Raw genomic sequence first — 12,568 nt, forward strand, 5'->3', positions numbered from 1 at the left:
TGGTATGTGAGATGTGACAGTGTGACACATAGAACATAACATTTAAAAACTCTTCCTATTTATCTCAGCAGTTGGCTCTAACATACTGTTCTCATCATTATGAACTGCTAACCATTAGTTCATTTTACAGATCCAATGCTTTAAAGAATACTTGCATTCCCTTCCTGTTCTCATGATTAGTATCTGTCCAGTCTCTGACCTTATGTGCTTGAGCATAGCTGCTTGTAGCCTTCACTTTCCTATAATGGCGTAAATGTGTATATGTATAATTATATATATGTATGTGTTCGTGCAAAATGCATTGTCATGAGGCGTGAAAAGCTGTACAGATCACTTGATTTTAATTAGTTCTATTGCATGGGCAATGGTCCTAGTGTAAGGTGTGGCCTCATGAGTTGTCCCTATTATTGCTGCATTCCGCTGATGAGAGTTATATGCAAACTCCTATATTTTTCACTAATTCCTAATTAGGGCTATTTCGTGGATGATGATATTTTGCATGTCTGTTTCTTCGACAATGAGAGCTCTGCAAGTGCAATTTTACCCTACAGGGGGCAATGTTGTGCTGTAATTTGTATGTAACCATGTGTCTTCATGTCTTGCTGTTCGACCCCTGCCACCATGTGATCTTCGTTAAGTTATGTCTGGTTATTCTGTCTAGGAACATGAATTGTTATAACTCTCTGAAACATGGCTATGGGAACACGACAGACCTGACATGTTTTGACCAATTAGCATAAAGTGTCTTGTCCTTAAACTGAAGGGTGTGGTATATTTTCTGTTGTTGTTCCATGATCTCACTACCACAAACTAAAACTCTGGGAAAGCATTCACCCCCTTGCTTTAACCAATCACTGCATGACATTCAGTCTTTGGCTTTGGTAGTGTTGAATTTTGGAATATGTGTGCCTGTCAGTGAGGGTCTGGCTGCTGTTTTCTGCTTTGGGATGATGGGGAGTTTTTCATGCTTCATAAGAAAGTTAACTACATCTTGAGGCCTACATGTGTTGCATCCAGCTAATGTAAAACAATGGAAATCAGTTATTCCTCAATATAAACACTCCTTCTACATTTCTCTAATTGATGTGAGATGCAGCTGGATCTAGTTAGGGGTACATTTTTATGTTCATCTACCAGAGGTGTGTTATGGCCTAGTTGAAGCATGGCTACTGATGCCTCTTTGGGTCGATGCAGAAAGCCTTTTTCTAAATCGGGCTGCTTGCTTCTTTGCAGAATGCCTTTCTCAAAGTGACTTTTGCAGCTTGTATTTTCGTGTATATTTGGGACGTTCAATACATTCACCCATGTTCTCATACTCCCCTGCACCTGCTTTACAGAATTATTTATTGTGTTGATGTTATAAGCTTTATTTGGCATTTGTGCCATCAAAGCATATTACATTGCATACAAAATTACACATAAAATCAAATAAAACATGTAAAATGCCATGACTTAATTCGACAATCACAAGCTGAGAATACACACATCATATAAAAATAGCATAAAAACAGTAATACAAGATTTTCCCCAGATCAGACTCAACCTTCTCCGTCATGCCCTGTGTAAATATTTGGCTACAAAATATTAAAAGTTAAGATCTTTGTTTTTCCTGCAGGAGTCCATTGCAACTGTAGCCCTTCCAATGCCTTTCATTCTAAAGATTGGCTTACGATACTTGGCTCTAAGTCCATTATAACCGGGACAAACCAATACAAAATGAAGAGCAAACTCACATGGTGCCCCACAGATCAAACATTCACTGCTTTTTTGATTACTCCAGTTTCTCTTGAAAGATGCCACTTGCTCTAAGATCATAAAAAAGCGACTGCGCATAACTTGGAAAAAAGGACATCTAAATAGCTTTCCTAAACAGATTTCTGGGCAAAGGTAGCCACATTTCTTAAAAAATATACCCATGGTGTGCTTTATGCCCATTGGGTTGGTCAACAACATCACTGCATCGTCTACGAAAAACAGGGCCAGGAAATGCAGACAACTCATCCTTATGGGACCATGCTATTGGCCTTCAACTCTTCTATCAAGGTGTTAGTATAGATGCACAAAAGGAGTGGATCCTATACACATCTCTGTCTTACTCCACACTGCACCTCAGATTTCTCTGTTTTGTCTCAACTCAACCCACAGCACGCAGAGGCCCTGTTGTTAGAGTATAAGGTGTAAATTATGGACAAGAGAGAAGATGGGGGGTCCAGAGCCCAATTTTAAAACAGCATTAAAAACCAACGCCAAGACCGGGCCCCATTATCAGTTTCATTTTTAAGAAGTCTACAGGTATACGATCTGGGCCCAGAGCCTTCACACTCCCAAGAGTGCTGATAGCCTTCTCAACCTCTTCCACACTTACTTTAATGCCTGGGGGACACCTAGATAAATCTCCATTTCGTGCATTAAGTGCAACCTTATTTGATAGATTGCTAGGGAACTCAGAGGCCTTATACAAGTTCAGGAAGCGGGTGCACCAGATATCTGGTGCAATTCTAGACTGCAAGTCAAGAGAGGCTTCAGTTGTGACGCCCAATACAAGTTTCCAAAAACTATGTATGTCATTAGCTTTATTTATTGCCTCTGAAATCAAAGGAACAAGCTCAATTTTAATGCCTTTAAAGATTTTAAGCGGAATGGGGTACAGAGGCGAGGTAGACCAAAGTTTTGAAATAATGTCCAAAACTTGAGTCATGATGACCGGTTGAAAACCAAAGAGGCTCTTTTTCTGAATTGCTGGTCTGATCTTCTCTACGAAGAGAGTCTAATTCACTAGGAGCAAAAGGGGACTTTGCAATCATGTCACAATTTTCGGACCAAAGAAAGCCGATAAAGCGTCATATACATTTTGAGAATCCACAATAGGATTTGAGTACTTTGTTTCTGAAGATAGTGCCTTGGCTTCTGCAAATAACTATTTTGGAATATTTAACGCCAAACGTACTCAGTTAGCAAATTATTCTGTTTTTGCATCTTTAATTGCAGCTATTACGATGTCTTCACATTACACTCATGCATGACTCTAGATACCTAGTAGGCCAAGCGCGTTCTGCTTGTTAATATACCAGCTTCAGTGAATGTAGTTCGATGTGAACCATGGAGCTGATAGTATCTTCCCTTTCTTTTTTTAGTTTAGCTGGAGTCAGGGTCTCGGCAGCCTTTCCAAAGGCCTCATGCAGATGTTGCAAGGAAATGCTTTCTATCACTTGCTCCTCTGACAATTGTATAAGTTTGCCTTTGCAATAGTTCGACAACTCCAAAGATGTTACCTGCTTCTAATCGTGCTTTTTTCTGTGCTTGGCATCATTATTATTATTTTTATTATTATTATTATTATTATTATTTAGTTCGCTGGGAAAGTTGCAAATCATCCATGGCAGATTGTAGCTTTAAAACATGCGTACAAGACACATCGTCAAATCTCAAAATAAAATTGCCCAAGATAATTAATTGAGCAGATTATAGCACAAGCGAGGACGTGAAATCACGACAATTCATGACAAAAGACGGCAGACGAATCCCATTTTGGGGACCGATAAACTATAAGAAAAGGGGTGTGGTTTCCTTCTCAGAAAAAGAAATTCGACCTGGCAATCTGAGTGCAGCTTAAATACAACTGAATGGTTGTCATCTGCTTGAGCACTAGGGTCTGAACATGAGCACACAGTTGCTTAAGTATGTAAATGTTGTTGATGAGACTGATTTGTGATGGCAGTGGGCACACCATAACTCCAACATGCACTGCTGAGGACTGTGAATCAACCGGGATGGAACCCATTTTGACATTGTCAATCTGGCAAATTTGCATCTGCCCAAATTGCCTCTGCTTCTCACAAGACCGATCTGCATTGAAATGGGCAACCGAGATGAAGGCAATAGAATACATATTTGTTTTTGCATTACTTTGGTGATGCAAAGCATTTCTTTTTCTCCTTCAAGGAAACGTATTTTTTTTTTTTGAAAGATAGTCCATGAAAATGAATGCAATGCTTCTTAAGTAATAAGCAACGGAAGCAAGCCGAAAATAAATATTTCTGCTAGAGAGTAAAATATCTGCAACTGTGCAATCATAAATATACTGAAGAATTATAATATGCATTTGTAAATTGTATGCAAATTGCTGGAAAGCAGGTCTACACAGACATAAATAAAGCAACAAGACTGAAAGCTTTACATGTTGGCTTGTTTATAGAGTAGCACACACATTTTTCTTTTTTAATTGGCAATTAATTTTCTCTAGTCATCTAGGTACTTTTATGTCAAATTATTTTCTCTATACTAAAACAAGATTAGGCATCCAAGGAGCAAAGCACTTATGTGAACAGTAAGAAACTGACTGTCAAATAGATATTTTCCAAGCTATAACCAATTAAAATGCTTCTTTTTTGACGAATAGACGTCGTATTTCTGACTCTTGCTTTTTCCTTTACTTTCCTGTAACACCTGCACAGCTCTGCTTTTGACTGGTAATAATAGATGGCAGCAGTGAATTTTGTTAATCCTCCTTCATAACTCCAGGATAAGGAGGATACGCACTAGGAACGCATGATGTTGACGGCTTAGCTGAGATAAGATACAAGATGTGTGTTTGGTAAAAGTACTTATTTACATGAAATGGTAGTAGGATGCAACATTCTAAAAAAAATGGTCGCATTCTCTTCACTCTGTTTTGTTCCCCCTGTTTCCTCCGGATGAGACCGTTTGAATCTGTCGAACATGACAAACTATGACCACAGACACGTACTGCTCAAACTGATGTATTATTAATGTCCTTCAAATGCATGACATAAAAGGAAAAACATTGATTTTTTTTTGCAAGATGTCTCATTTTTCTTAGTTCATCGAAGACTGATGCTGTGACATGAGGTTATCAATAGCATTTGAATTAATGCATATTCCTTGATATTGATCTCGCTAACAATGATTGTCATGGTTGATATATGGGCACTTACATCTGTTAAATTTTTAAAAAGGTAAAACACAAATTTGAATGTCTATGTAAGTGGATATCTGACTGAAGACGACTAGTAACATGCCGAGATGCGATCAAATCACATGTTGTGCACTTGCAAGCAGAAACATCGCGTATGATCGCTTGCCACAATAGATCTAGATTAAAATGAAAATCAAACAATGTAATATTGGTGGTAAAACAAACAACTGGTATGAGCACATGGCTAGCATAGTTTATGAAGTTAGGAATGTGCGTAGTGGTACATTCACCAAACAGTCCCGTGGCAGGGCTCAGTAATTCTTCAATTCCTATGCTAGCTTTGCATTCCGGGACATGTAGTTTAAATGTTGCTTTCTTTAATGAATGCTGCATTAAATATTTAATATAATAATATCAAACTTATTATGGATTGAAATCCCAAATTTGCAGCCTTGAATGACAAAGAGCGGTGAGTGATTTGTAGTAGTATTGAGTTTTTCAAATTGAATAATTTGTTGGTGCTGCCTACATTTGTTGTTTGTTGCTCTAAGGGCTGCACAGAGCTCGTGAATATGTTAACGGATACAAACACTGTTCATAGGCGCTCAAAAAGAACATTTATGTATTTATCTTTGTGTTTCCAAATTGTATTAGACATCATTGACTGTAAATTTCATACAAAATTGATGGCCCCCAACACGTGTTTCCCCATTTTGTATCAATGGTTCATCAGGAGGGATAAACAATATAAATCTTGTAATTTTGCAAAAATTAAAGTGAACAAAAAGGACTCTTCATTAATCTGATTCATCCTATAATATAAAGTGTAACATAAACCATAAATATGCACTTAATATTATGGATTGAACTACTAACTCCTAAGGGTTATGGTTGTTTCCACTGCAAGGCAGGGGTAGCTGGGCACCTAGGGAGCCATTGGCATGGGTGCCTGGGGAGACAGAGATGAGAGAAACAGTTTGACCATAAAAGCATTGGATGTTCGTCTTGCATTTTGTGCAGCCGAAACGTCACTTGGCCATAGGCCAGCGAGCATCCTTTTATCAGTATTGCTCATACAGGACACATTAGAGCTAATGTACAAACGCTCCGAGGAGCAATAGTCAGGCATAATTTGCCCCTCGTATCCCATATCGACAGATTATTCCTCAAAAATCCCTTAATCACATAAACGATTGCCATGTGAAAGAGGGACCAGGTGCTGATGCCAAGACCATGCAATTAACACCTCCATGTAAATTCAAGTGTCCGGTGTCTGTCCATCACTAGAATATGCATTAGATCACTGGGCTAAAATGGCTGGTGGGATGGGAAGACTTCAGTAAGGCCCTGACTTCGAGGTACAAGTCGACATTGGAAAGTGTTCCTCCATGAAGGAAGAATACTTTCCTTAAAAGCACCATATTCCTTTAAAGTGATAATGTGGTGGCCTGGCATCAAGGCCACCACTTTTGCATGTGACTGATTTACTGCTTGATAACAGTCTTAGCAACCATGAAGAAAGCAGGGCAGGTCTGGTGATGGAATTCTCCTTCTAAAAGCACTGGAATTGCATATAAAAAGATTAACTATGACACCGCTAAAGTGTCATTATCCTACTGCACCCCTTTCCCTGTCTAAAAATAGCATTTCCAAGCTGCAGCACCACTTTCCTAAATGACAGAAAGCTTAAGGACCCTTTCACAAATTAGAAAAGTGGCCGTCGTTTAAAAAAATGCTTGTATTGACACTGATGCACATGTTTCTCTTGCAAGGAGAGATTTAAGCAGCTTTTGCTGCAGGAAAACATGCCATCTCCCCTTCGATACTTCCAACCACCCCCGAATAGTGGTGCTGGAAACTGGAGGGGAGAATGTCGGCTTACCACACTAGGTTTAGCATGAGCTTGCCTGAGGCTGTGGGACATTTTTTGCTTGCGTGTGAGAGGAATGTTGAGGAGAGAGAGTTGATGAGGGTTCGGTTGTCTGCGCTGGGAGTGGCTGAACTGAGTGGGAAGGCTTTGCTGGGAGGAGTCGGGGTGAGAGGCAGGGAGAGGAGCAGTGTGCTGCTAGATTTTGTGGGGCAGACGGGGCGGTGGGAGGAGTTATGAGAATGTGAGGGCTGTGTGTAAGATTGGTGGGGTAGGTGCACATCATCCTTTTGGATGGGGAAGCGCCTGCGTGGGTCCGCCCACGCATTCGATAATTTGAAAGAAAGAAAAGAAAGAATCAGGCCCTGAGTGATCTTGCTTTGTTGAGTCTTAAAAGGCCCGTCACTGTAGAGGTCGGTTTTTACCTTAAATGTGAAATAAATTGAAACACGTTTGCCAAGAGTCGCCTTTTCTATTATGAGAAGATCAATGTTGTCCGGTGTTTGACAAGATCGCATAGAAAAGACCCATAGATATCCGGCTTATCAAAGTAAATTCAATTTGGAGCTGAACTTTGTTTTATTTTGTGGTAGCCTCTCTCACAGATCACCCCATCTCAGATTAGATAGTTGGGTTGATTCACAACAGTGTGGAAATATTCAAATTTACGAACAAGCCCAGCGGCAAAAAGCAGGACCATTGCCCCCCCCTGCACACTGGACCTTTTGAGTTTTTTCATGCCACTGAATGAAGCCTGAAATCATTGAAACATATCTAATAAGCAGAGGCACAGGCCATGACAAGCAGAAGGTTACCACTATACATCTGTAGGATTGTTTAGCGTGTTTTGGGAGCACAGAGCGCAGCACCACTGCACAGGATCAATGTATAGCATGTTTTTTGAAGTGCAGCACCACTGCATGGGTTTGGTGCATTGATATAAGGTGGTACAGCGAGGCATGTGTTGCCAGTGCAACTTATGGACATGTAAATTAAAACAGGCTATGCAGTCAAAAACGATTTCTACATATAAAATGCAAATAATTTTTTTTTCACAGTTAAAAGCATATTTTTTTTTTACCTGAAATTCCTCTGTTGCAGGAGACACATTTGAGGATTAATGAACTAACCTCATTAACAAAAAACTAACATGCTAACTCATTAATAAAATAATGTGTTCTCCACTGCAAAATGAGGCAGACTCTGAAAGTCATTTTAAACGCGAATCCAGATTTTTTTCTGTGCTGCTTTGTCCACAGTATTTGCAGGAAGCAAGGATTCAAATAGCAGGAAATCAGTTTTGTTACAGTTGCTTACTGTAAAAGATTTCTATTGTGTGCAAAGGGAGGATAGGACATGATAGAATTTTATTGGTTAGGTTCCTTTGGTAGGAGGTAACCAGAGTTTTCCTTTATAATCTCGGGGAAGAAGCTCGGAGACGACATCTTGACACAGCTCGGAGAAGGACTGGGTTGATAGCTGGGGATGCCTGATTCCTAAAGCATATTCAATACTGCTACAGAGACTGGGATTTCCAGTCAACAAGTCCCAGTTTGAGCGACAGCAAATGCTTGTCCTTGTTTGGTGAACCCCTCCAGAAGGTGACCAGCCAAAGAAGTTACATGCTGAACAAGCCTGGTAATTATCTCGCTGAAGTGTGGGGGCTGTGTGTAAGTGTGCAAAAATATTCAGTCAGAGTAGGAGAGGAGATTCCTGTGTTTTAATCACATGTTTAATGTTGCAAATTGAATTCATGTTCCTGGCCACTCTCTTTTCATTTTGTTACAGATAATGTTGTTACTGTGAGTTTTCCATTTATTTCTGTAAAAAGAAGAGTAAGCTTGTGTTGAAATGCAAGTTTTATAATACAAAAAAAAATATTTATTAATTAAATATTATTTGTGCATCTATCATTATAACACTGGTAATATGGGAAGATCTTTGCACAGTGCAATTGTCATTTTTAAAAGTTGCTAAAAGATAAGACATGGCGGTAGCTGTGTGCATGAATCCATTCAGTGTATGAGTGTGTGTGTTTTCTGAATGGAACATAATAATAACAAAATGAAATAGCCTGCTGCCGAAGGTCTATGAGTCGGCAGAAAGAGAGGCCCTGGACATAGCTCACCAAACGTAAATAAGTTGGTGATAAATACCACATATAGCTTGCTGTTGTAGATAGGTCAGTGAGAACAGCCCATGGTGACACACTAAAAATGAAAATGTGGTATTTCTGAAATGTAGGCCTGAGGTCTCTCTAGTGATCACACGAACAAACTAAGCAAAAATAAGAGGTTCTGGATATTGGGGCCATATATAAAACAAAGGAATTATGCTCACCAGAAATACCACCAATAACGCATACCAACATAATGTATACCGCTAAATGTATCAGTGTGCTGAAATAATGTATGTATACTATAGTACTATATACCAAATCTAATCTGAATGCAAAGAATGATTATTACTTAATTATTTTCATTTTGGCTGTAAGAAAATACCGCTAGGCCCCAGATCTATACAAAATACCCAACACATCCATACATGGGTTGCATTTCTTTTTGCATTCCCCTCCCTGTGTTCATCAGACTCATTGTTGAATTATTAAACTCTACTCTCCTAAAGTGTCCCCTCCCCAGATACGGGTAACCAAACACTTGCTGGCAAATCTGCAGGGGACCATAATGTTGGCACTCTCTATCTCTTTGGCCTCTTTCATGAAATTATGTGAGACATTAAACAACGATTACAGGGACCAAAACACCCTGCTGGCTATGAGACATAAAAAAATTATTTATCTAGAATCCTTCACCACGACACTTCAAGTGAGACTTGATAGAGAAGCAGAAAAGTCCTCCCAGTGATATGGCACGGGCAGAATTGGTGGACAAATCAACAGTCATGGAATCAATACTAGAATTCCAAAAATGGCTCGGAGTCACACATGCTGCTATGCAATTAAAAAACCAGCAGCCGTGGGTCCATGAAGTAGGACTGGAGAAACGAAGACCGGAGCCTCTAGGGAAGGCCCTCCCAAACATCGAAGTGACTGAAATGAGACAGGAAATTACATCAGGAAGAACATTGGAGAACACTGATGAAAGCACCTTAAAGAAAAAGACAAGTCAGCCTGTAGAGGAGGTCCCAAATAAAACCTGCACTCCAGTCGCCCATTTTGAAGTACCAGGAATGTTCACACCAAAATATGTGACGTGTGACGAGCAAATAAACCAGCAGAGAGCCGCAGTAGGGCTCTGCCCAGTACCTATTAGAAGAACAGCGCCTATTGAAGTACTGGTGCCAAGGAAACCATGGACAGTAAGGTACCCATTGGGAAAACCTTATCAACAAATTAAACAGAATGAAGATTGTCTGAGTACAGTCCGTGAAGAAACCAAAAAGGACTTAATAGAAGACGAATGGTGACATGACAAGGGCCCGGACTGACTTGCAGATAGAAGAAATGACAACCAGAGAATGATGCAAAGAGACTTAACGCCATGAATAAGGATATCGTGAACTTAATGTAAAAGAACAATGCCAAAATGTAAGAAGTTTAAGTTGTAAGCAAGATGAAGATATTCGACCAGTTTACATTTGTAAATATGCTTGGAATCGCAAGAAAGCTAAGAAAACAGTGCAGCTTGCTATGCTTAGTAGTAGAATAGTGCGGCAAGTGCCATTATACATAATCTACCTCAAAAGAAGCACTTTACTATACGTTTATTTCTAGTTTGCACAAGAAGCAGAATCAGCCCAGGTTACTAAAGGCCATACAAGAAAGCTTCATATTTAGCAAAAATGAGAAGAGACGGCTGAAACGAAACTCAGCAGAGGCAACTCGTGCCAGGAGAGCCAAGGTCATACCAATAGAAGAAACAAACAGTAGCTACATCTAATTGAAACTAAGAACAGAATATCCTGCCTCTGAAAGGTCGAGATACGAAGGGGAAAGCAGGTGAAAAGAAAATCAAATATACAAATTGATGGAAAAGAGGCAAATTCACAGTGTCTGAATCACGAGACCAGACGAGCAAGAAGAAGCGAGGGTTCACACCTACGCATGCCACCAGGCCAGATGAAGATATAAAAACCTTTTCCAGACAGAAGATGCAGTCTCGAGGCCAACCACAGTGAAATAATTGACACATGGCTACTAAAGTTATTATTGATTGTAACAAGGACTGGAGGAAGGCCGGGTAACTAAGGGGCACCTCGCACCTGGCCGACCATTCTGCGTGCAGCTAAGCAAAGTGAAAAAGTATGCATTGGGTTGGTGTCAACACAATCACAATGGACCAAATAATCTAGGGTCCTATAGTTAGTAGAACCAATGAGACGTCATACTTTTAGTGACATCTGCAGTAGTCATTTTGAAGGAAGGGCTTAGATGCCCACCTGACAGTGTTTACCCAATCCCCTCAGTACGTTACCATATACAGATATAGTACCTATATTAAAGTTACCTTTTCCTAACCAATAGAATGTCATGTTAACTTTTGAGTGTTACACGCCAATGATGACGAGTTTTGAGAATAAATGTTACAACTTGTATGAAGTTCGTTGGAGTTGAAGCGAGAAGGAAGATCGCATCACTGCTTACATCCATAACTCCCTGTTTTTTGTACTTGTCATTAAACAGACTCTCTTTGCCAAACCGTTTGAGTTGTCCTTATTGATTGGTGTTGGAGTAATACATCTGCACCCTCATCCATCTCGTGGGTGCTGCTATCTAGTCTTAAAGTGCTTCTAAGCAAACTCCCACTCCATGGGCCGGTCGGTGGTCTCAGAGTACAAGCCTATAAACGTACAACCAGAAGGAATAGCATCACCATTGGGGGAACCACGTGAACATCTTGTGTACTCCCAACAGATTGTTCAACGAGAGATGATCAAAGCACAACCGAAAAAACAACGAAGAGCTTGAATCTAAAGGAAAACTGTACAATCTTAGATAAAGGTTCTAAAGTGTCAGACCAGGTCAACACCAGATGCCCAAGAAATCCAAAAACAAACCAGATTTGAAACATCCAAAATCAACTCCAGCTAAGAAATGTATCTGAAATTGGAAAGCCCCCCCGCCCGTCTCAGTTGTAAACAACACACCCGCTTCAAAGAAGTGAGGCTAAGAATAACACCAGAAGCAGGGAAACTAGAATTCAACCTCATGAGGAATCAGAGGAAAATTAAGTAACTAAAAAGCCTGAAAACCGATCCATCGAAATCTCAGAGGAAACAATTATGAATTTCTGAGGTTATCCAACTGGAACCATCGTTGAAAGTGGTGAATTATTGATAGAAGCTACTGACACGGCTGAAGAATTTAGGCCTTTGGGCTTTGACCTAAAAAAGCTGATCTCACCCTAGGGAATTTAAACCTGGCTCAGTCACAAGAAAAAAATCTCATACTAAAAAAGTGAAGAAATAAAAAAAAGGTGGCTGAAATAAGGCTGCCTAAAGTCTCCTTACATGAGCCTAATAAAAAGATCTACTTGGAAGAACAAAATCAGAGAACTTGGGAGGCGGATCAGAAGCCTTTGACAATCACCTTCTCAACTCTCAGAAAGGAATAATGAACAGTTAACAGCCGACAGAATGAGTCACCAGAGAGGAATCAAAGGGCAGAGGGGGACTCGGTCCTGGGAGCTCTCAGCAAAGATATCAGGAAATAGCATACAGATCTGAACTCCATGGAGGACATGTGAGTGGGATCCTGGAATACAAGGAGCTTTTGCACCTTTCCAAAACCAAGGAACTTCATTTGA

This window comes from Ambystoma mexicanum, chromosome 7q (assembly GCF_040938575.1).
Source record: "Ambystoma mexicanum isolate Mex_15411 chromosome 7q, UKY_AmexF1_1, whole genome shotgun sequence".
NCBI classification, from domain to species: domain Eukaryota; kingdom Metazoa; phylum Chordata; class Amphibia; order Caudata; family Ambystomatidae; genus Ambystoma; species Ambystoma mexicanum.